General features: G+C 40.0%; 1 pseudogene; it reads left to right on the top strand.

The window, feature by feature from the left end:
• Positions 1 to 22,686: 22,686 nt before the first annotated feature.
• On the top strand, positions 22,687 to 23,333 carry LOC122899128 (annotated as a pseudogene).
• The last annotated feature ends 3,559 nt before the right edge of the window (positions 23,334 to 26,892 follow it).

Genomic DNA, 26,892 nt, shown 5'->3' with positions numbered 1-26,892 from the left:
GGACAGGTTTGGACAATCCAGGATAATCTCATCACAAAATCCTTAACTCACACTTATAAAGTCCCTTTTGCTATGTTCTGGGGATTAAGCCACAAAGACATTCAGGGAGCCATTGCTCAGCCTGCCACATACCCTCCCTAAGGACACTATCAGAAGATATAGTCCAGTTATTCAGGAAATAAACATAGAAAAAAGAATACATGGGATCTAGGAAAAAGAGAGAAAAGGGGAATTTCCAGGATAACAAGGCATGTTCCAGAAAGAAAACTGAACAAGTGATTAGAGGGAAATATCCAAGACTGGAAGAAGTCTTAAGACTCTGAGAGAAAAGGCACCATCTGATAGACTCTCAGGTGGATGTAGGCCTGAGAGAAACTTTTGCTTTTCAGGAAATTTGGGATGAACTGGTGATAGACATATATAAAACTAAATAAGCAAAGCTACAAACAATTACCACCCCATGGAATATAAAAATGTGTCCAAAAAAGGAAAAATAAACATAGTATGCCGCATGGCTTAACAGTAGTTAACAACTGCATCATATTGCAAATAGTGAATCTCGCCGAAATTATTATCAATTACAATGGAAGAGTAAGAGGATGAGAAGTGTATGGTAATGGTGCTGGTGCTGGGGATTGTGAGACAGAGCTCACATTTCATAGTGGACAGTTAATAGATAATGACTAAAACTGAAATATCAAGTTGTAGCTTGTTCTTTAAGATCATGAAGATAAAAGCTGAAAGAAAGACTTGAAATCAAGGGGTAGGCATGGGAAAGGGGATGAATGATGGTAGCACACCAGCTTCACTGTGGTGCTCTGCGATGGCGCCCCCCTGCAGCCTGGGGCAAGAGATGCTGTTTTAAGACTGGAACCTGGAAGTGCTTAACTGAAGACACAAAATGGACACAATTATTGTGATCAGCAATGTGGTTGGAGGGGCAACCAGGGAAGCCTGGCTCACAGAATGATGGAGATGTTTAATACAACACAGCATTCCTAGAAGCAAAAAACATGGGCCTCCCACCCAGGGCATTGTTAAACCAGCCAGCCAAAAGAAATCAAGGGCAGATGATTAGGAGACACAGGGATGCTCCCCCAATAAAAATTCATGGTTCTTTACCCAGGTTCCAGGACAGGACCAGTTCCTGACCAGAACTCAATTGACTAAGTGAGAGGCCAGATCCTCAGGAAGAAGGTTCCTACCGCAGTGCAGCAATTATATAAAAGAAAGAGTTCCTCTGCAGAACCACATGGGGTGCAAGTGGCCCTGCTGCTTGGGACCATATGATCTGGTAGACCATATGTTATTGGAGGATGTCTATGGCAGGAAAATATATTTTATAGAGTTAATGGCAATCTTCAATAGGAGAATCACAGTATAGATCACTAGGGTTCTGCACAGCCATGCCATGTACAGTAAAAAAATCAAATGCTTTCAAAAAACAGCATCCTCTTCATGATGATCAGAGCCTAGTACTTCTCCCAGGATGATAATGTCTTTACTTTCCTATGGGTCTCTTGACATGAGGAACCCAAAGTAACTAGACAGCAGCTTAAATTTTAATAGGACTCTTTTTTTTTTAAAGATTTTTATTTACATATTTGAGAAAGAGACAGTGAGCGATCAAGCAGTGGGAGGGGCAGAAGTAGAGGAAGAAGCCCATTCCCCAGTAAGCAGGGATCCCAGAACCCCAAGATTATGACCAGGACCCAGAGATCATGACCTGAGCTAAAGGTAGATGCTTAACTGACTGGGCCACCAAGGTGCCCATAATAGAACTTTTATCATGATCATAGTGGAAGAGTTCTTTCTGTGGAGACAAAACCCAAGGGTTATGAGGAAGGTAACCACAAATTTCCTATTTGCTGAAACATAAAATGTGAAATATAAAAGCACAGACTGAAAGCAAAAACATGAAAAAGACACACCACATAAGCAGTAACATTAAAAGGCTGATATGACTTTCCTATTAATAGACAAAATAGTCTTCAAAACAAAGAGTATCACTAAAGAGAGGTATTTCATAACGACAAAAGAGCCAATTAATCAAAAACACATAAAAATCCTAAATTTTTGTGTTCTTATGTGTATATGTTCCTAAATGTGTATGCCCTAATGGCAGAGTTCAAAACCATATGGAAAACAACAATTAACAAAAGTAGAGGGAGAATAGAAAATGAACAATCCTAGTTGGAGACTTGAACTCCTGTCTCTTAGTAACTGACATAAACATACATAATTAGTAAGAATATAAAAATTTGGACAATATCAACCAGCATGATATAGCAGATGTTTATGGAACACTTTATCCAACAACTGAAGAATACACTTTCTTTTTAAGCACTTACAGAACATTCATAAAGAAAGACCACATGCTGAGAAATAAAATAAGTCTGAACAAATCAAAATATTGAAACCATAGCATATATTCTCTGACTACAAGTCAAGTAAGTTAGAAATTAATATAAAATTATATGGAGAAAATCCAAAGAAACTTGAGAATTAACATTTTTAATAACCTTGGGATCAAAGAACAATTCACAAAGAAAATTAGAAAATATGTTGAACTAAATGAAAAGGAAAGCACAACACATTAAAATTTGGGGAATTCATCGAAATGAGGAAATTCATATATAAAGGGAAATTCATAACTTTAAAAATTTATGTAAGAAAACAAGAAAATCTAAAATCATGATTTAAGCTTCCACATTAGGAAGCTAGAAAACAAAGAGCAAAATAAGCCCAGAGTAAGCGGAAGAAAGAAGCAAGGGTAAAAAGATTTTTCAGTGAAATAGAGGACAAATAATAGAGAAAATCAATAAAGTCAAGAGTGAGCTCTTTGAAAATATTGGTACAATTGGTAAACTGCTAATGATATTGGCCAATAAAAATAAGATGAAAGATGGGGTGCCTGGCTGAGTACATAAAGCATGTAACCCTTGATCTCAGTGATGTAAGTTCGAACCCCAAGTTGGATGTAGAGATTGCTTGAAGATAAAAATCTTTAAAAATAAAAAAATAAGAGAAAAGACTCCACAAATTACCAACATCAAGATCAGATCCTATATACATTATAGGATGGGGCTATTATAAAGGTGTATTATAAGCAACTTCATGCCAACACATTAAACACTGTTGGTGAAATAAATGAATTTTTTGAATAACACAACCTAATACAACTGATAGATTTAGATAGCTGTGTTCCTATGAAAGAAAATTGAATTTTTTTAAAGATTTTATTTCTTTATTTGAAGAGATCACAAGTAGGCAGAGAGGCAGGCAGAGAGAGAAGGGGAAGAAGGCTCCCCACCTAGCAGAGAGCCGGATAAAAGACTCAATCCCAGGACCCTGGGATCATGACCCGCGCCCGAAGGCAGAGGCTTTAACCCACTGAGCCACCCAGGCACCCCAAAAAACTAAATTCTTAAATTAAAACCTTTCCACCAAAGAATACCCTTAGCCTAGATAGCTTTATAGGTGGATTATAATAAACATTTAAGGAAGAAATAATACCAATACCACATAAACTCTTACAAAATGGAGGAAGACAGAACAGAGACCACCATCTAATTAATTTATAAGCCCATGACCTTAATAACAAACCCTGATAAAAGATATGTCAAGAAAAGAAATATTCAAACCAATATTTCTCATGAAATAGACATAAAGCTCTTTAACAAAATATTAACAAATTAAATTCAATAATTTAAAAAGGATATATATTGTGACCAAGTTGAGTTTATCCCACTAATGCAAGGTTTCTTTGACATTCTAAAACTATGTAATTCACAAATCTAATCAATGTAATTAACAATATAATGATAAAATCATTTAATGAGCTCAATAATTAAGGAAAAAGACCACTTGAAAAAGTCCAAAACACATTTGTGCTTTTAAAAGAAATACCTTATAAAATGGGAAATAACAGAGAACCTCCTCAATCTGATAAGAGGTGTCTAAGAAAAACCTACAGCTAACATCATGATTAATGATGAATTATTAAACGTGTTGCCATTACTGTGGGAGACAAGGCAAGGATGTACATTCTCAACTTTCTATTCAATATCACATTAATGTGTTTGCCAGTGTCATGAGGCAAGAAAATAAAAATTTCTTTTATTGCAAAGGCATAAATATGGGAGTCAAGATGGTGGAGGAGTATCAGAATGAGATGACATCAGGTCCCAGGAGTTCAGCTAGATAGTTATCAACCCATTCCGAACACCTACAAACCAACAGGAGATTGAAGAGAAGAAGAGCAGCACTAGAAACAGAAAATTGACCAGTTTCTGAAGGTAGAATGTGTGGAGAAGTGAATCTGAAGCAACAGGAAGATAGATCGTGGGGGGAGGGACCAGCTCCTGGCAAGCAGTGAAGCAGTGAAGCACAAAATTCAAACTTCTAAAAGTCTGCTCCACTGAGGGACACCATTCCAGAGACCAAGCAGGGGTGGAGGCCTCTTGGAGACAGTGTGGTCTTAGGTCCTACGGGGTCACAGAAGGATTAGGGGTGTCTGAGTGTCTCAGAGCTCACAGATATTAAAGTGGGGAAGCCCACCTCAGAGACAGACCTGAGGAGTGAGCTCTCAGCTCCGAGTTTCCTTAAACTGTGATCCGCAGCACAGTCAGGCCACTGCTCTTTGAGCAGATGTGCCACAAGTAGCACATCCAGAGAAACCCACCTTCCTTCTCTGGAGGCAGAAATCTGCTGGGTTTGGAGAATCCAAACAGAGCTGTGTGCCAGAGACAGAAACACCTGGTCACAGGCCAGTTGAGCTTGGAGCACAGCCAGAGACCAGGGAGACAGGAGTGATTGAGCACTTTCCTCTGAGGGTGCACTGAGGAGTGGGGCCCCAAGCTCTCGGCTCCTCTGGGCCAGAGATTAGGAGGCCACCATTTTCATTCTCATCCTCCAGAGCTCTATGGAAAGCATTCAGGGAACAAAATCTCCTGAGAGTGAACCAGAGCAGATTACTTAGCCCAGCCCCTGGGAAGGGCGGCACAATTCCACCTCAGGCAAAGACACTTGAGAATCACTACAACTGGCCCCTCCCCCAGAAGATCAGGAAGAACATCCAGCCAAGACCAAGCTCACTGCTCAAGGAAAAGAGCAGAATTCCAGAGGAGGGGAAAGCAAAGCATGGAATTCATGGCTTTCTCCCCATGATTCTTCAGTCTTGTAAAGTTAATTAATGTTTTTACTTTTTCATATTCTAATTTTTTAAGACTTTTTCTCTTTCCTCTTTTAATGTTTTTTAAACTAGTTTATCTTAACAATACCTTTCCAAAAAGAATATTTTTAAACCTTCATTATTATAGTCATATTTTATCCTTCATTGTATCTAACTTTATTTTTTGTACACATATAGGGTTTTTTATTCTAAGCAATTTGGGGGATACAATTTCTTCTAATAGATCAAAATATACCCTAAATCTAGCACAGAGCTTTGTTCTAGTCTCCAGCCTGAGCAAATTCTCTCCACTTTCTTTTACTTTCTTTTTCCGACCAACTTATCTTATCAATTCCTTTTTTAAATTTTTTTAAATTGACATCTCTTCATATTCCATCTCTTCATAATGTTTACCCTTGCTTTTGTATATATTTAAGTTATTCTTTCTTTAAAATTTTGGGGACATAGTTTCTTCTAAGAGACCAAAATACACCCAAAATCAAGTGGGTGGCTCTGTTCTATTTATCAGTCTAATATATACATATATATATATTTTTTTTTAATTTTTTATACTTCTTTTTACCCCCTTTCTTCTCCCCACAATTGGGGGTCTCTTCCGATTTGGTTAGCATACATTGTTCTGGGGTCTTTGCCACCCTTTTAGTATTTTATTCTCTCACTCATATATTCTTATCTGGATAAAATGACAAGGTGGAAAAACACACCACACAAAAAAAGAACAAGAGGAAGTACTGAAGGCTAAGGACCTAATCAATATGGACATTGGTAATATGTCAGATCTAGAGTTCAGAATGATGATTTTCAAGGTGCTACCTGGGCTCCAAAAAGGCATGGAAGATATTAGAGAAATCTATCTGGAGAAATAAAAGCCCTTTCTGGAGAAATAAAAGAACTAAAGTCTAACCAAGTTGAAATTAAAAAAAAAAAAAACTATTAATGAGGGAGGTACAAAAAAAATGGAGGCTCTTACTGCTTGGATAAGTGAGGTAGAAGAGAGAATTAGTAATATAGAAGACCAAATGATGCAGAATAAAGAAGCTGGGCAGAAGAGAGACAAAGAACTACTGGACCACAAGAGGAGAATTCAAGAAATAAGTGATACCATAAGATGAAACAATATTAGAATAATTGGGATCCCAGAAGAAAAAAAGAGAGATGGGCAAATGGTATATTGGAGCAAATTATAGTAGAGAATTTCCCTAATATGACAAAGGGAACAAGCATCAAAATCCAGGAGGCACAGAGAACTCCCTTCAAAATCAACAAACAGAGGTCCACACCCTGTCATCAAATAGTTAAAACTTAAAAGTCTCAGTGACAAAGAGAAAATCCTGAAAGCAGCTCAGGACAAGAAGTCTGTAATATACAATGGTAGAAATATTAGACTGGGAGCAGACTTATCCACAGAGACCCGGCACACTAGAAAGGACTGGCATAATATATTCAGAGCACTAAACAAGAAAATATGCAGCCAAGGATACTATATCCAGGTAGGCTGTCATTGAAAATAGAATGAGAGATAAAAAGCTTCCAAGACAAACAAAAAATAAAAGAATTTGCAAACACCAAACCAGCCCTACAGGAAATACTGAAAGGGGTCCTCAAGGCAAAGAGAGAGCCTAAAACTAACAGACTGGAAAGGAAAAGAGACAATATACAGTAACAATCACCTTACAGGCAATACAATGGCACTAAATTCATATCTTTCAATAGTTACCCTACATGTAAATGGGCTAAATGCCCCAATCAAAAAACACAGGGCATCAGAATGGATAAAGAAACAAGACCCATTGACATGATGTCTATAAGAAACTCATTTTAGACCCAAAGACACCTCCAGATTTAAAACGAGGGGGTAGAAAAGAGTTTACCATAGTAACATCAAAAGAAGGTTGGGGTGGCAATCCTTCTATCACATAAATTAGATTTTAAGCCAAGGACTATAAAAAGAGATGAGGAAGGACACTATATCAATACTCAAAGGGTCTGTCCAACAAGATCTAACAATTTTAAATATCTATGCCCCTCACATGGGAGCTCCCAACTATATAAACTAATTAATAGCAAAATCAAAGAAACACATTGACAATAATACAATAATAGGGGACTTTAACATCCCCCCTCACTAAAATGGACAGATCATCCATGCAAAAGATCAACAAGGAAATAAAGGCCTTAAATGACACACTGGACCAGATGGACATCACAGACTTATTCAGAACATTCCATCCAAAAGCAACAGAATACATATTCTTCTCTAGTGCACATGGAACATTCTCCAGAAGAGATCACAACCTGGGTCACAAATCAGGTCTCAACTGGTACCAAAAGATTGGGATCATTCCCTGCATTTTTTGAGACCATGATGCTCTGAAGCTGGAACTCAATCACAAGAGGAAAGTTGGAAAGAACTCAAATACATGGAGGCTCAAGAACATCCTACTAAAGAATGAATGGGTCAACCAGAAAATGAAAGAAGAATTGAAAAAATTCACAGAAACAAATGGAAATGAAAACACAACCATTTAAAATCTGTGGGACACAGCAAAGGTGATCCTGAGAGGAAAGTATATAGCAATACAACCCTTTCTCAAGAAACAAGAAAGGTCTCAAGTACACAATCTAACCCTACACCTAAAGAAGCTGGAGAAAGAACAGCAAAGAAAGCCTAAACCCAGCAGGAGAAGAGAAATAATAAAGAGCAGAGCAGAAATCAATGAAATAGAGACAAAAAAAAAAAAACAAAAAACACCAGTAGAACAAATCAATGAAACTAGGAGCTGTTTCTTTGAAAGAATTAACAAGATTGATAAACCCCAGGCCAGACTTATCAAAAAGAAAAGAGAAAGGACCCAAATCAATAAAATCATCAATGAAAGAGGAGAGATCACAACCAACACCAAATAAATACAAATAATTACAAGAACATATTATGAGTAAATAAACGCCAGCAAATTGGACAATCTGGGAGAAATGGATGCATTCCTAGAGACATATGAACCAGGAAGAAACAGAAAACCTGAACAGACCCATAACCAGTAGGGAGATGGAAGCAGTCATCAAAAATCTCCCAACAAACAAGAGCCCAGGGCCAGACAGCTTCCCAGGGGACCAAACATTTAAAAAAGAATTACTATCTATTCTGAAACTGTTACCAAAAAAATAGAAATAGAAGGAAAACTTCCAAACTCATTTTATGAGGCCAGCATTACCTTGATCCCAAAACTAGACAGAGACCCCTTTGAAAAAGAGAATTACAGATCAATATACTTGATGAATACAGATGCAAAAATTCTCACCAAAATACTAGGCAATAGGATCCAACAGTACATTAAGAGGATTATTCACCACAACCAAGTGGGATTTATTCCAGGGCTGCAAGGTTCATTCAAAATCCGCAAATCAATCAATGTGATACGATACATTAATAAAAGAAAAAACAAGAACCATGTGATACTCTAAAAAGATGCTGATAAAACATTTGACAATATACAGCATCCTTTCTTGATCAAAACTCTTCAAAGTGTACTCATAGAGGGTACAGACCTCAACATTATCAAAGCCATCTATGAGAAACCCACAGCGAATATCATTCTCAGTGGGGAAAAACTGAGAACTTTTGCCCTAAGGTCAGGAACACAGCAAGGACGTCCATTATCACCACTGCTATTCAACACAGTACTGGAAGTCCTAGCCTCAGCCATCAGACAACAAAAAGAAATTAAAGGCATCCAAATTGGCAAAAAAGAAGTCAAACCCTCACTCTTTGCAGATGATATGATACTTTATGTGGAAAACCCAAAAGACTCCACTTGAAAACAGTTAGAACTTGTGCAGGAGTTCAGTAAAATGTCAGGATATAAAATCAATGCATAGAAATGCATAGCATTTCTATACACCAACAACAAGACAGAAGGAAAAAAATTAAGGATTCAATCCCATTTACAATTGCACCTAAAACCATAAGATACCTAGGAATAAACCTAACCAAGGAGGCAAAGAATCTGTACTCAGAAAACTATAGAGTACTCATGACAGAAATTGAGGAAGACACAAAAAAATGGAAAAATGCTCCATGCTCATGGATTGGAGGAACAAATATTGTGAAAATGTCATGCTATCCAAAGCAATTTTGCACGTTTAATGCAATCCCTATCAAAATACCACCCTTTTTCTTTTTTCAAAGAAATGGAACAAATAATCTTAAAATTTAAATGGAAGCAGAAAAGACCTCAAATAGCCAGAGGAATGTTGAAAAAGAAAGCCAAAGTTGGTGGCATCACAATTCCAGACTTCAAGCTCTATTACAAAGCTGTCATCATCTAGACAGTATGGTACTGGCACAAAAACAGACACATAGATCAGTGGTACAGAATAGAGACCCCAGAAATAGACCCTCAACTCTATGGTCAACTAATCTTTGACAAAGCAGGAAAGAATGCCCCATGGAAAAAAGACAGTCTCTTCAACAAATGGTGTTGGGAAAATTGGACAGCCACGTGCAGAAAAATGAAAATGGACCATTTCCTTATACCACACGTGAAAATAGACTCAAAATGGATGAAGGACCTCAATGTGAGAAAGGAATCCATCAAAATCCTTGAGGAGAACATAGGCAGCAACCTCTTCGACCTCAGTCAGAGCAACTTCTTCCTAGAAACATTGCCAAAGGCAAGGGAAGCAAGGACAAAAATGAACTATTGGGACTTCATCAAGATCAAAAGCTTTTGCACAGCAAAGGAAATAGTCAAGAAAACCAGAAGACAACTGACAGAATGGGAGAAGATATTTGCAAACGACATATCAGATAAAGGGCTAGTATCCAAAATCTATAAAGAACGTATCCAACTCAACATCCAAAGAACAAATAACCCAATCAAGAAATGGGCAGAAGACATGAACAGACATTTCTGTAAAGAAGACATCCAGATGGCCAACAGACACATGAAAAAGTGCTCACCATCACTAGGCATCAGGGTAATACAAATCAAAACCACCATGAGATACCACCTCACACCAGTCAGAATGGTTCAAATTAAGAAGTCAGGAAATGATAGATGCTGGCGAGGATGCGGAGAAAGGGGAACCTTCTTACACTGTTGGTGGGAATGCAACTGGTGCAACCACTCTGGAAAACAGCATGGAGGTTCCTCAAAAAGTTGAAAATAGAGCTGCCCTATGACCCAGCAATCGCACTACTGGGTATTTACCCTAAAGATACAAATGTAGTGATCCAAAGGGGCACATGCACCTGAGTGTTTATAGCAGCAATGTTTGCAATAGCCAAACTATGGAAAGAACCTATATATCCATCAACAGATGAATGGATAAAGAAGATGTGGTATATATATACAATGGTATACTATGCAGTCATCAAAAAAACTATGAAATCCCGGGGCACCTGGGCGGCTCAGTGGATTAAAGCCTCTTCCTTCGGCTCAGGCCATGATCCCAGGGTCCTGCGATGGAGCCTCACATTAGGCTCTCTGCTCAGCAGGGAGCCTTCTTCCCCTCTCTCTTCTCTCTGCCTGCCTCTCTGCCTACTTGTAATCTCTGTCAAATAAAGAAATAAAATCTTAAAAAAAACACACACACACGAAATCCTGCCATTTGCAATGACATGGATGGAACTAGAGGGTATTATCCTATGTGAAATAAGTCAATCAGAGAAAGACCAATTATCATATGATCTTTTTGATATGAGGAATTTGAGAGGCAGGGCAGGGAGTCATGGGGGGCTAGGGAGGGAGAAAATGAAACAAGATGGGATTGTGGAGGGAGACAAATTGTTATAGACTCTTAATCTCAGGAAACAAACAGAGAGTTGCTGGGGGTCGGAGGAAGGGATAGGGTGGCTGGGTTATGGACACTGGGGAGGGTATGTGCTATGATGAGTTCTATGAATTGTGTAAGACTGATGATTCACAGACCTGTACCCCTGAAGCAAATAATACATTATATGTTAATTAAAAAAATAAAGTAATGGTCATCAAAACACTAACTGGACTTGAGAAAAGAGCAGAGGGCCTCAGTGAGACTCTCAACAAAGAGAGAGAAAACATAAAAAAGAATCAATCAGAGATAAAGAACTCAGTAACTGGAAGTAAAAATACCCTAGATGGAGTAAATAGTAGACTAGAGTAACAAGAACAGATCAACAACCTGGGGGACAGAGTAATAGAAAGAATCAAGTTGAACAGGAAAGAGAGAAAAAAAATAGTAATAATAGATGAAAGTAGACTAAGAGAACTCAGTGACACTATGAAGCATAATAACATTCCCATTATAAGGATCCCAGAAAGAGAGACAGAAGAGGACAGAAAATTTATCTGAAGTAATAATAGATGAAAAATTCCCACATCTTGGGAAGGAAACAGAAATCCAGACCCAGAAGACACAGAGATCCCAACAAAATCAACACAAGGAGGGCCACACTAAGACACATCATAATTAAAATGGCAAAAAATAATGATGAAAAGAGACTTTTAAAAGCAGCAACCGAAAAGAAAACAGTTATATACAAGCGAGCAAACCCATAAGGATACCAGCTGATTTTTCAGCAGAAAGTACAGGTCAGAAGGAGTGACATGAGATATTCAAAGTGCTGAAAGGAAAACAACCTGCAACTAAGAGTACCCTATCCAGCAATCTATCATTCAGAATAGAAGGAGAGAGAGTTTCCCAGACAAATAAAAGTTAAAGAAATTCATGACCACTAAAGCAGCCCTACAAGTAATGTTAAAGCAACAATGAGTGGAAAGGAAAGAACATAAGCAGGAGTAAGAAAAGTAAGAGGCACAAAAGCAGTACAACTAAGTAGGTCTATTAAAAAAAAAAAAGCAGTCAAGAAATTCACAAAATAAAAGGATGTACAATATGACATCATATACCAAAAACATGGGTGAGAAAGGAATAAGGAATGGGTTCAACTTAAATGACCATTAACTTAATATAGACAGTCGTATGCATAAGATGTTATATACAAATCTAATGGTGACTACAAATCAAAAAACTAATAATAGGTAAGCAAAGAAAAAAGAGTAACGAATCCAAATATATTGTAAAGACATAAAATCATGAAAGAAGAGAGGAAGAAAAGAAAGGAACAGGAAAGAACTACAAAAATTACCATAAAACAAGTAACAAAATGGCAATAAGTACATACCTATCAGTAATTACTTTGAATGTAAATGGAGTAAATGCCCCAGTCAGAAGACATAGAGTGATGGAATGGATAAAAAAGCTAGACCCATCTGAATGCCGCTTATAAGAGACTTATTTCAGACCTAGAGACACAAGCAAATTGGAAGAGAAGGGATGGTAAAGCACTTAGCATGCAAATGGAAGTGAAAAGAAAACAGCGATATTTATACTGGACAAAATGAAATTTAAAACAAAGACTGTAACAAAAAGCAAAGAATGACACTTATAATCACAAAGTGGAAAATCCACCAAGAGGGCACAGCAATTATAAATATTTATGTACCCAACATGGAAGCGCCCAAATATGTAAAGGAGCTAATAACAAACATAGAAGAAGTAATCAACAGTAATACAATAATAGTAATTTCTTCCTTTTCAGTTTTGGTAGTTGATATGTTTCTAGGAATGCATCCATTTCTTCCAGATTGCCTAATTTGTTGGCATATAGTTGCTCATAATATGTTCTTTTTTTTTTTTAAGATTTTATTTATTTATTTGACAGAGATCAGAAGTAAGCAGAGAAGCAAGGCAGAGAGAGAGAGGAGGAAGCAGGCTCCCTGCTGAGCAACGAGCCCAATGCGGCGCTCGATCCCAGGACCCTAGGATCATAATCTGAGCTGAAGGTAGAGGCTTTAACCCACTGAGCCACCTAGACGCCCCTCTTAATATGTTCTTACTGCTGTATTTCTTTGGTGTTTGTTGTGATCTCTCCTCTTTCACTCATGATTTTATTTATTTCGGTCCTTTTTTCTTTTTGATAAGTCTGGCAAGGAGTTTATTGATCTTATTAATTCTTTCAAAGAACTAGCTCCTAGTTTTGTTGATCTGTTCTTTTGGTTTCTAGTTCACTGATTTTGTTCTAATTTTTATTAATTCTCTTCTGCAGAATTTAGGCTTTATTTGCTGTTCTTTCTCCATCTCCTTTAGGTATAAAGTTAAATTGTGTATTTGAGACCTTGTTTCTTGAGAAAGGCTTGTATTGCTATATACTTCCCCCTTAGGACTGCCTTTGCTACTCCCAAAAGTTTTGAACAGTTGTGTTTTCATTTTCATTTATCTCCATAAATTTTTAAAAAATCCTTCTTTATTTCCTAGTTGACCCTTTCATTCTTTAGTAGGATACTCTTTAACCTCTGCGTATTTGTGTTCCTTCCAAATTTTCTCTCGTGATTGAGTTCAGGTCTTAAAGCACTATGGTCTGAAAATATGCAGGAAATAATCCTAATCTTTTGGTACCAGATGAAACCTGATTTATGACCCAGCGTGTGATCCATTCTGGAGAATGTTCCATGTCCACTCAAGAAGAATATATACCTGATGCTTTAAGAAGGGATGTTCTGAATATATCTGTGAAGTCCATCTGGTCTAGTGTGTCATTCAAAGCCCTGATTTCCTTGTTGATCTTCTGCTTAGACAATCTAGCAGGTACATTCATAACAGGGAATAGCTCAGAATGTCCATCAACAGATTAGTGAATAAACAAACTATTGTACTTTCATATAATGGAACACTACTCAGCTATCATAAACAATGAACTAATGATACACATTACAACATGGATAGATATCAAAATAGTTAAGCTGAGTGAGAGAAACTAGATCAAAATAAAGTATAATCTGTGTGGTTCCATTTATTTAAATTCTAGGGAATACAAACAAATGTATAGTAAAAGAAAAATCAGTTGTTACCTAGAACAAAGAGTGAAATATCAAGGATGGATTATAAAGGTTCATAAGGAAACTTTTGGGGTGATGGATATGCTCATCATCTTGATTGTGGTAATGGTTTTCACAGGTATGTTCATGTGTCAAAATTAACCAAATTATACACTTAATTTATGTGCTCTTTACTTTATGTCAGCTATACTCCCACAATAACTTGTTTTTTTAAAAAAAAAGACAAAAAAATTATTTAGGCCCAACTAAAAATACCTCTGAGCAAAACATAGCTGCTGAAATACCAATGACCACTCGAGAGTTCAAAAAAACTGAGACCTAGAGAGATACAATGATTTGCTCAGGTAAGATTATACTTGCTAACTCTGTAGCTAGTGTCTAGACAAGAACAAGCCAAAATGATGTTCTTAATGAGGATGATGATTTAAATTAACTGTAGCTCCTTATCTATTTTAAGAATTGCTTTCACAATGGAAAGCAGAGCTTAAAATCAAAAGCTCTAGGTCTGAATCTCTACTCCATCACTAATTAGTTCTATGACCTTGAGCAATTTCCTTAAAATTTGCAGAATCTCAGTTTCTTCATCTGTACATCCATGTTTAGAATATCTTCCTTATTTTTTTAAAAAGCTTTTACCTATTTATTTGAAAGAGAGAGAGAGCATGTGCACAAGGGAGGAGGGGCAGAGGGAGAGGGAAAAGCAGACACCCCACTGAGCAGGAAGCGAGATGTGGCACTTGATCTCATGCCCCTAAGATCCTGACGTGACCCAAAATGCAGATGTTAACAAACTGAGCCACGCAGGCACCTCAAGAAAACCTACCTTATAAGCCCTTCTTAAGAATTAAGTAGAATAGGTTATGGTCAAGTAAATTTTTTTAAAATTTATTTATTTGGGAGAGAGTGAGAGAGAGGGGAGAGCGAGCACAAGGTGGGGGGAGGGCAGAGGGAGACAGAGGAGCAGATTCCCCATAGGGCAGAGAGCCCCAAGCAAGGCTTGATCTCAGAATGCTGAAAACATGACCCGAGCCCAAGGCAGATGCCCAACCAACTGAGCTACCCAGGATCCCTGGTCAAGTAAATTTGTAATAAATATTAATTGAGTGAATCTTATTTGTGAGATAGATGGGGGGAATAAGCATTATTAATTGATATATTATAAAGCTGAGGATAAGGAAAGTTAAGCATTTTCCCTTGATCATGCAATCAGGAAAGATAGAGATGGCTTTACCCAATCTCCTAAACCCCAGTCCAGTGTTCTTTTCTTTAAAAAAAAAAAAAAAAAGACACTAGCCAAGGTTACTGGAAAAACCATCTCTAAATGTAGAGTAGGGAAGGTCTTCTCTTCTCAGAGAGTCATTTAATTCAGAAGTCTCAAAATGGCAGCCTGGTGGCCATACTTAGCCTTCTGAACTATTTAGATTCTGAGTGCAAAGTGTTTTAAGAAATTTAAGTAAAGATTTAAAGTTTGCGAAATTTCACATAAAAATCTGAATTTCCTGATTGTTTTGGAAAAAATGAACATATTTGACAACACTGAGCATCTACCGAGGAAGGGCAGTGGAGAGCTGGAGGTGAGGAGCAGATGACCCTTTAGATGGGTGAGTCCCCTCAGGTCTTTGCAGTCCCTACTATCCCTCACACCCTGACACTAAACCTGCCTCACTTATAATAGAGACCTGGCACCTGTGGACATTTGTATGTGCAACCCATGTTTTCCACCATTCTGCCTCACACAGTTAACCACCGTTTCCAGAGGGCCAGCCGTGTTTATGATTTGTCATCTAGAAATGGCAGTGAGCTATGATGACACTCGGACAGCCACTCTACAGGATGGCCTCCCTCGAGGCTGCATGTGTAAGCAGTTTTCCATGCACATCCACTGAAGCAGAAATCTGGCAAACTTCCAGCATCTTTGAGGCATGGAGATATTCAATCTGGACTTTCTTGGGCATAAAAGTGGATATATTTTGGGGGTCCTGACTCTTGAATGATCCAACTTGACATTCTACCTTGATCAAATTTACCAGACAACTTCCCTGTTTCCATAGACCCGTGCTCCCAGAGCCACGATATTTTAAGCAGTTCATAACCACATTAAACTTTCTAAGGAAGCTGAGGTTATGAAAACTAGTGCTGCCCAGGACACTGAGACAGTTCCACATTAAACTTTAAGTGAGCACAGGAAGTAAATACACAAAACATATTCAGGAGGAGAGAGAGAGGAAAACCAGCAGATAACACATTAAAATGTTATTTTTTATATACAAAACTACCAAACTGCCTGCAATTAGTGAATACAAATCACTTTTTGGCTCTGCAATAGTTCCTCACAGCACGCAAAAATAAGTTAAAACGTATGCCTAAGACCTTGGTGTACATCTGCTCTTGATCTTCTGTCAATACAAAATATTTTTCCTCTTTCATCCTAAACAGTGGATCAGGAAGCCTGTAATGAACTATATAGCACAAGCCAATCTAAAAACATTTTTGAAACCCGAGAAAAGGGCTTCTCATTTGTCTCTCACCATAACTACAAAATACAAAGAAGAATCCAACTTTTTTTAAAAAGATTTTATTTATTTATTTGAGAGAGAGAGCATGAGTGAGAGAGAGAGCATGAGCTGGGGGTGGGAGTTTGGGGCCCAGTGGCGGGGGGGGGATGTGGGGGAGCATGAGTGGTGGAGGGGGAGGGGCAGAGGGAGAGGCAGAAGCAGACTCCCTGTTTAGTAGGGAGCTCCACAAGAGGCTCCATCCCAGGACCCCGAGTTCATGATCTGAGCCAAAAGCAGATACTTAACTGAGCCACCAGATGCCCCGAGAATAACCAGCTTTTACGTATGCTGACTATCCTGGATTTTGCCACTATGAAACAGAGGTCACTGCAAACATAATTGCCTTAGACCAAGAGCTACCCCTGGGAGGAGAATCAGCTGACTCTCTGGACATCTATGGTTTGTTTTGTTTTGCTTTTTCAAATAGTGAAATGCTTGTGGTTAATTATTTTTGTGATTTCATTCCCTCGAGAAAATGCACTACACACTTTCTATTATTATTATTATGTAATAACAGAGTTAAAATCTATTGCCGGGTGTGATTGGTAAACACTAGCAAGCGAAGACGAGAGCACTCCAAAAAGGAACAATCATTTTAAGGGAATATGTTAAAAATTCTAAATAATAAACCCCGTTACCTCCCGGCCTGAGATAAAATTTGGTAACAAGGTACAGAAATGCTGTTTTCCTGTCTTATTCAGAGTACACCATTTACTCCAGGCTTCTTTCTCTCTCTAATAAATGCCAGGTTTTATTGTCACACTTTATCTGCTTCTTGCCATTGACACCAAAAGCTCTGGAATGTGAGGTCTCTCTTTGAGCCACCATTTATCCCCACATATTTTTGCAGGGAGAACACCATTATAATTCTCCCAGGCTCTTGACTTGGTTTTTTAAACACAGCCCCAATGCACACACAGTGTATCTGTTTTCCTCTCAGAAGAGAAACATTCTTGATTACTCTCTTTTCCCCTTAGAGAAATGTACTACCCACAGATGACACAGATCTTTTGATCAACAAGCTTCCAATGAGATACAAGATATCTTCTCCACAATCTACAAGGAAGCTGTACTTAATTTTTTTTTCTTTACTACAGCTAAAAAAAAAAAAAAAAAAAAAAAAAAAAGTGGGTGGAATCCTATAAAACTGGAATGGAGGAGGCTTCCTTTAGGGAAGTGAGTAGAAAAACATTTGCAAGTTCACCCCAGGAAGTTGCACGGAAATTGATCCCCAAAAGTTATCCACGAAATTTGATCAGAGAGTACTTTGGGTTTTCCTCTTGGATGCAGGATTTTTTTTCTTTTTCTTTCTTTCTTCCTTTTTTAAAAATCTCATTGAACTCTGAGCTCTAGACTTATAACAGTGTTAGGCATGCATTGTCACTAAAGGGTTTTCATCTCTGTGTCATTTTACAGACAAGCTCAGAGAATCCCTGAGCTAAAGGGAATTATTTGGATTCCTGTTTTACAGCTGAAGAAACTGAAGAAGAGAAGCAAAGAGTTTCCCACTGAGACACAGAAAGAGCCTGTTTCAGGGGCTCAGTCTGCAGGGTTTCAGAGTTCAAACGCCCACTCTGAACACGTCAACAGGGGAAGGAGACAGCCTTCTACAACTAGCATGAAACGCTGGACATTGTTACTCTCTCTATATATAACGTCATGTAGCCTGGTTGCATGGGGAGGGAGAGCAACAGAAAAATGTGAGGCAATTGTAGCTATATCCAAAATAGTCTTATTTTACCAAATTGGGTGTGATTTAAGAAATATACTTTCTCCCCTGCCACGACATTAGCGAGGCCCTTGGTGCCGCATACATCTAAATCCTTCCATTTCATTGTGCATTGGATAGTAGCTATTCTCACAATCCAAAAAAAAAAAAAAAAGACCATTTGGGTATAGTGGAACCATATGGCAAAACTCCTTTCTCGGAACATGTGACTTTAAGTATGGAAAGCAAAAGCTTTTTGGTCACTAAAAAGAGGTACGCTTCCCAGGCATACAAGTTTACCAACATTTCCAGTTATAAAATGAAGACTTTGTTTCAAGTGCAGAAAAAACCACGATAGTGATTTGGGAATCCTGCCGGAAGAAAGAGCAGTAACAGAGAGGAAGACCAAAGTCCAGGATAACCTAGCTCTAGCGTTGGTAAGTAGTGACAATAGTAGTGTATGTGTTATTTAGCGAGCATTTTCCATGCATTTTCTGATTTAATCCACACGATCCTTTTTTATTTTATTATTATTATTTTTTTAATTTGAGAGAGAGAGCACGTGTGCATGAGCGGGCACAGGGTTTAGGGGCAGAGGGAGAAGCAGAATCCCTGCCGAGCAGGGAGCCCAATGCGGGGCTCGATCCCAGGACCCTGAGATCATGACCTGAGCCGAAGGCAGACACCTAACAACTGATCCACCCAGGCGCCCTGCACAACTCTTTATATTTGGTATTTTTGTTTCCATTTTACAGATGAGAATATGAAATTGAAGGGGGCAAAGTGACTCCCTCAGGATCACATTCAGTGTCGGTGTAGTTAAACAAGTGGTCTTCTGGAACCAGACAGACTGGGGAATGTCAGATACATTTATCAGTCATAGAGTAGCCAACTGTCCTAGTTGGCTCCAGACTCCGGTTTCCTGGAAGGCAGGACTTTCAGGACAAACCAGATGATGGCTCACCCGACAAGTTGTGTAACCTTAAAGAAAGTACCTCCGTGCTCTGGCTCACAGAGGAATTTGGACCAGGATGATCTCTAAGGTTCATTGGAGTGTGACCATCTGATTTCCCTCTCTGCCTGGTGACACGGGAACATCTCTCTACTTATAACCTCAGAGAATCTGTAACGTCACTGTCTTTACTCTTCGTCTCCTTATGATTGAGCTCTTCCAGTGTATTCTGGAAAGCCGCCTCTGTTTGAATCTACATGGCTACAAGAGAACGCATAACCACAGCTCTCCAGGGGACAGGCCTGGGCATGATAAACCTCCACTGGCACCCGCCTTAACATTTCAAGGCAGAATGCACATTTATCACAACTACTTGACCTCTCCCAGCGTCTGTTTTCCCATCAAAATGAGAATAATAAAACTTGTATCTCACGGGGTGAGTGCAAAAAGTGCTTTTATAAACCGTAGAAAATATAAAAATGGATCCCATCCTGCCTCTTACCAGAGTGTGTGTGTGTGACTCACAAAACTACTTGCATGTAGCCCGGGTCTGTGTCTGCCCCCAGAGTCTTGTCCCACACAGCACCTAACCTGTATGGGTCGCTGATGGAATTTTATATTCCAAAGAATCTGGATCCCTTATTTTAGCCATGAGTCTGCCATTTGCTGGCCATAACCTCTTGATCCAATAATCGAGCAACAGGAAATTTGTTCTTTGCATCAGATTGGAGATAGAGATTAGGAAAACAGGATGGGGATCACTCAAACTCTAGGACATTAGTTAAATGTTTAGAAGAGGAAAAAGGAAACCCGTCATTATGGTGGTGCAATTGTCTAACCTCTTAAATAGGCAAAATTGTCCCTATTCAGTCTAATTCACAGAGGTATTTTGAGGATCGGTGGGACATGAATGTGAAGGCTCTGTCAAAACCATGCAAAGGAGGCTACAAAATTAAATACTAGGCATGTTTGTGGGTAGGAATATAGACATATATTTCAAATTATATGCACATATATTTCATCTAGTCTGATGCTCTTATTTTACAAGTGATAATATGAGGAGTGGGAGGGTTAGTGACTTGCACAGAGCCAAGGGCCATGATGAAAACTCAGATCTTTTGACATTCAGCCAGTGTTCAAGAATCATAAGGGTTGCCTTACTTTGAGATCCCCCAGAAGCAGGCTTTGAGGCAAGAATGCAAGTGCACGTGGTTTATTTGGGAAGTAGCTCCAGGGACCATAAGTCAGGCAATGGGAAACAGATAGGGACAAGAAAGAACCAATCAAGCAAGGTTCCACTATGGAAACGGGAGCGCCATCCTGCTGAGGGAATCAGGGAGGCACCGTGGATCCTCTGCCTCAGTGTTATCCCAACTGAGAGACGAGAAGACCACAGTTTTAATCTCATCAGTCATTGGATGACAGCTGCTGGGGGAATGCCAATCCCTTCATCACTTCTAGCATATGGGCTAGAAAGGGCTCCAGTGACCACACAGTGCCCTCAGCAAAGATTCACAGGATTTGGGAATTAGAGGTTAAGCCAGCATGCCCAGCAGTGGTAAAGCTGAGGGGACACTGGCAGGCACAAATGACCATGTATGACTGGTGTCTTAGTGTCACCTCAAACTGCTAGTTGAATAGACCAGAGAATCCTGCAATGACCTCTACCACTATATTCCATTGCAATGTCAACCCTATTAAGGCAAGAATACAAGTATTTATAGGTTTGGTTTGTTTTTTTTTTTTCCCTGTTTTGTTCATTGCTGAATCTTCAAGTTCTAAAGCAGGGATAACCCTTATTAAATACCAGTTGAGTGAATGAAGAACACCCCTGACAACTGGCCAGTTGGCTTCTCCTTGAATGCTCCTCCAGCGAGGAGGCACATGGGATGAATGAAGGCTGGATCATTTACGGAACCATCCTCTGATAGAAAGTTCTTCCTGACATTAACTTCTTATGTGCTTCCCTGCAACACTTATCTTCAGGCTCTAATTTTCTCTGGGACCAAAGAGGAATAAATCTAGCTTCTGGTTTCACTTGACAATATTTCAAATATATTTGGATAGCTGTGTGTGCCTGGTTTCTTCCTCTCTGCTCTTATGATATGGTTTTTAAGAGCTTTCACTTCCCTGGTAGTGGGAAGAACATGGTGCTAAGCTCCAGCCCCATCACTTTCAAGGGGAGTGATCTTGGGTAAATGTCTTCCTCTCAAAATATGTAGATGAGATTAATAAGAACTTTATTTCAGAGTTGGTATGAAGATGCAGTGAAACCATGTAGCTAAAGCCTCCCTGGCCCAGTACCTAGTACTTAGAAGCCCCCCACAAAGTGGGTTCCTTTCCAGTGCCCACGGCCCCATCAGCAGCCTCTGGTCATAGTCCAGCTTGTCGGTGAATGGTTTCTTTCTCTCTCTCTCTCTCTCTCTTTCTTTTTTAAGATTTCATCCATTTATTTGAGACAGAGAGCGAGTCCAAGAAGGGAGGAGGGTCAAAGGGAGAGGGAGAAGCAGATTCTCTGCTGAGCAGGGAACCTGATGTGGGCTCCATCCCAGGCAGACACTTAACTGACTGAGCCCCCCAGTGCCCCAATACACAGTTTGCATATGACATCCATAAATGGGCCTTCTTGTACATCTGTACGTAAATACAGAATACAGAGGGATTACAACATTCCTCACTCGTCGACATTTTAAAAACTCGAGTCTCTCCATCAGTTTGTGACAGGTTCAGCACCAGTAAGCAGCCCTGTTAATGCACTCTAAGAGTGTGACAGCTTTTTAGACAACCCCGTAGCAATTGTGTTTCCTACTGAGCTTACACAATTAAAATCCCAAGGCCTTATTTGTGTGGAATATTCTACCACTCGCTACCTCTGGTACAGTTGCTTTTTTGAACTGAAGTGTGGGGCTTTCTTTTGATTCTGATTGGATTTCTTTTTTCGTGATTCTCTCTTCTCACTACACCACCCCTGCCATTACAACACATGAGACTACCTCAGGAATCCCTACTACGCCTTCTACATGAAGAAGAAGGAAGCAGAAGCCCTTAAACCCCCAGACGGTTGTGGAGAATGTGCATTTGCCTTATGCAAACTCTTTTTGACCTCTGATTCCACAAATACAAGAGAATTAGCAAATGGATGCAAGTAACAAGAGGAGATCCTAAAACAAAAACTCCAGAAAATGTCAGAAACTTAGCGCAGTTAAGGAGCCAAAAGTGCTGGACTGGAGGTTGAAGAGTTACTTTCAAGTCATGACTGTCACCAACTAGCTACGGGACTTGAGCAAGTTTTTCAAACTTCCTTAGGATTCAGTTTTCTCAACTATAAAAAGAAGAGTTGGGCTTTAAAAAAAATAAACCTTAATAAATTATTGCTCTTTGCCACACCTACTGCAAGAATGAAGACCACTCTCATCAATCAGACTGTCAACATTCCAACGGATGTGGACAACACTCGGAAAGGACCCACTATCATTGCAAAGGGCCCCAGAGGAGCCCTGCAAAGGGACTTCAATCACATCAATGTAGAGTTCAGTCTCCTTGGAAAGAAAAAGACGACACTCTGGGTTGACAAATGGTGGGGAACTAGGAAAGAACTGGCTACTGTTCGCCCTATCTGTAGTTGCATACAGAACATGATCAAGGGTGTCGCCCTGGGCTCCCGTTACCAGATGAGGTCTGTGTGTGCTCACTTCCCCATCCATGTTGTTATTCAGGAGAAGGACTCTCTTGTTGAAATCCAGAATTTCCTGGATGAAAACTACATCCACAGAGTTCAGATGTGGACAGGTGTTGTTTGTTCAGTATCTGAAGCCCAAAAAGCTGAGTTAGTTCTTGAAGGAAATGACATTGAACTCACATCAAAGTCATCTGCTGTGATGCAGCACGCCTTAAAAGTTGAAAACAAGGAGAGCAGAAAACTTCTGGATGATGAGGTATCTATGTTTCTGAAAAAGGATTGGTTCAGCAGACTGATGAATCAGATCTAAGGTGTCCAGCTATGGAAATGGCAAGATGCCAGATGAAATCTCAGATTTATCAGTGATATTTTAAAAATGGAACACAAGCTGCACTGATTTGGGAAAGAAAAATAAATACATAAACTATAATTATCCTGATAATGGATCAATATTCAGCACTGAAAAGAAATCAACTATCAAGCAGGGAAATGACAGAGGGAACTGAAGTGTATATTGTAAGTGAAAGCAGCTGAAAAGGCTATGTACTGTATGATTCCTATGTACTATATGATTCCTACTACACGACACTCTGGAGAAGGTAAAACTATGGAGACATTAAAAAGATCAGTGATTGCTAGGGGTTGGGAGGGTTGGGAGGGTTGGGAGGGGTAAACAGGTGGAGCACAGAGGATTTTAGAGCACTAAAATTCTTCCTTATGATACTAGAATGGTAGATACATGTCATTACATACTTGTCAGAATCCTTAGAATGTACACCATCAGGAGTGAACTGTAATGAAAAAACAAAAACAAAAAGCCCCACCTTATACACATTAAATAATAACACCACCACATATGCCTTACCATGTAATCCCCGCAGCTAGGTTTTGCCATCATCACCACCTTACAAATGAGGAAACTGAGGCTGGAAGGCGGGCACCAAAGGTAGGATGTGAACCTAGATCTTCTGACCATGAGTTTGGGGTCCTTTGCTTTTCACCCCACTGCCTGCCTCCCAGATCTCAAATCCCACAGCGTTTCCTTGGAAATGAATTTGTACCTATTCAGTGTCCCAAATACAAAGGAAATTCTTTGCAAAACTGTTTTATTTGTTTTGTGCTATTTGCAGTGTGCAGTTTACACGGAAGGGCGGTAAATTAAAATGATTAACAGCATGGATTTTCGAGTCATTTACTAGCTATGTCACGTCTGGCAAGTTAACATCTCCAAGCCTCAGATTCCTCATTTAGAAAATGGAAGTAATGACACGACTTTCTCTCCAAGACAGTTTTAGGGATTGTGGGAGATAGAGCGTGTCAAGCACTGAGCCCAGTGCTTGGCATGAATAAGACTAAAGAAGGTTCTGTTACTATTATCCTTGGGTGCATTGTGCAGGCAATAAGAGGCAGCATGGACATCAAAAAAAAAAAAAAAAGAGGCAGCATGGTATGATTAAAAGTGTGGAGTCCCTAGGTTGAAATCCCAGCTCTGCTCCATACATACTAACCATTTACTTTGGACCCGCTGCTTACCCTCTCTGTGCTATAGTGTGCTTACTAGTGAAAAGGGGATGATCACAATTGCACTTAGCTTGTAGGATCATGGTGAGAAGACAATGAGCTAATGCATTTAAGATGCTTAGATGAGCTCTTGGCACAGAAGAAGCTTGTGTACATGCTAGCTATTGAGATCATCCCTCTTTCTTTCCTTCAGCAAATCTCAAGTCTATGGTTGCAACCAATTAATCAAAGAGCACTTTGGAATATATTCCCATTTTCTTAAGCCACACCAAAGGAATCAGCTCTCACGAGAGTCTACCTATGTCTGACTCGGGGCTACATCTCATCTGTTCTGATGAGCATGCTGCAATTGTCCCTACCACCTGCGTAGATTGCTGGCACCAGGAGGCCTCTGTGAAGCAAACAGCCCATGAGCAAGGTTGGCAGGCTAGCTGGAGCCAGCGGGGCCCTTTGGAATCCAAGGATTTAGAGACCTGTCGGGAGTGGAGAGGATAGTGATCCCTGGGTGACAGTGGGATCCCTCTTCAAGGCTCTGCCTAAAGAAAGTTGCTCAAAGGGTGATGTAAGGTACTACGTAGAGCTTATGACTACTCCAAGGTCCTAAATCTCGTGTTCCACCCCTTGGATGGGACGCCGCACAGCTGGGCTTGCTCTCCGGTTTTGGTTCCTGCCGAGAGTGCGCGTGTTCTGCTCTGCCCAGGCACTTGGTGTATCTGGCAATGCCTGAAAAGCTCCTTCCTTCAGCCTCTCAGATGCTGAACATACCTTAGGAACATGTGTCTTTCCATTGTCGACACAAGATGGAATGCTTGCGGCAGATGGTTTAAAGGAAGGCCATCCAAAAATGCCAATTAAAAAAGAACATCCTCACCAGGGTCAGGGCTAATATAAAGCATTTCTTCAGGTGGTTGCTGTGGTTATAGGCGTGTGTGTTGCACACTCATCTTGCCCACTGGTTGGAAGCATCTAGAACCTGGGGCCACAAACCCCAGGGGTTACCAGGGGTTAAGCAAAACCATGTTCCTGGAATATGGTATCTGAGAGAAGCTACCATAAAACCGGGCTTGTATATTAAGACGATAAAGCTCTATTTAATATAAATATGACATAACTATTGAATTAGAATTCATCGCTTGAGTGAACTTTTTTTTTAAAATAAAACACAGAATCTGGTAGTAATTTTGCGTTTCTAGGATGTTCATTCCCCTCTGGCGAAGGGGATGTTTCTATGGGAAAGTTTTACAAATGCTGGGCCTAAGTCATGGCGTGAAATGCAAGAGAGAAGACAGCATTCAACAGAGGATGGAGTGCTGGGTGTGGGGTCCAGAGACGTGTGTGTGGGCTGGGACTCTGTCGCCCAACTCGCCGTGTGACCTCATGGTTAAACAGGGATGTTAATCCCTGTCCCGCCTGCCTCCCAGGGCTGCTGTGAGAATCCAAGGAGACACCGCGTGTGAAAGGCGCTTTCCAAGCTACAGTGCTCCACAAATGTAAGTTATTATGATTCAGCCTTGTTGTTTTTGGAAAGCTTGTTTCATTTTATATATCGCGTGTATCCTCCACCCCACCCCCCACAGTCAGATCAAAAGTGTTTGCCTTTCTCCTCAGAGCGAGGAAGCTCTGATCTGACAAAAAGAAATGAAGTCACCAGGCTTGCTGTGGCCCCAGTTTACGTCTAGGCCATCGGAGGAACCCGCTCCCTGCAAGGCCCGGCAGCCCAGCCCTCGTCACCCACACTGAGGGGAAGTTAGACAGAGCCCAGCAGTCACCGCTGTCTGAATTTCATTATGCAGGTCTCCAGACAAGCAGAGGGGAAAAGTGCAAAGGAGCGGGTCAGCGTCTGAAATGTGAGAGGGGCAGCAGTCTCTGAAGTGTATGGGAATGGAAGGAAACTTAATACTGCTCCAAAGGGGAGAAGGAACATTGCATCATATGAAAATAATAGCAAGCGGTCAGCAGAGCTTGGGGGTTTGGGGAGGTGGGCTTGCCCACTGACCCATTTGCAAAAGGGCCTTGACTGCATTTTGTGCCATTCCAGAGTGAATCTGTACCAGGGCCCACTAATACGTCAGCCCGGGGCTCACAGGCACTGGAGACTGGGCTCAGTGGACCAGATTCCCTGGGAATACTGTGTGGGGAGAGTGGGCAGTATGAATCCAAATCGAGTTCTGAAAGGGAGCCCCAGAGTTAGAATGGGTTAGGTAATCAACCAGTTAGTCAAAACTACTATTTATGGAGCACTTAATATGTCCGAAATATATACTTCACTGAATCCTCACAATAATCCTAGAGATAGAGAGTATCATCCCCATTTTTAGTACAAAGAAACTGAGGCTCAGTGATTTAAGGGACAGTTCTAGAAACACACAACTAGTAAGCAACAGAGCCAGAGTTTAAATCCAGA

This window comes from Neovison vison, chromosome 2 (genome assembly GCF_020171115.1).
Source record: "Neovison vison isolate M4711 chromosome 2, ASM_NN_V1, whole genome shotgun sequence".
Lineage (NCBI taxonomy): Eukaryota > Metazoa > Chordata > Mammalia > Carnivora > Mustelidae > Neogale > Neogale vison.
This window is presented reverse-complemented; position numbering and strand designations above follow the sequence as displayed.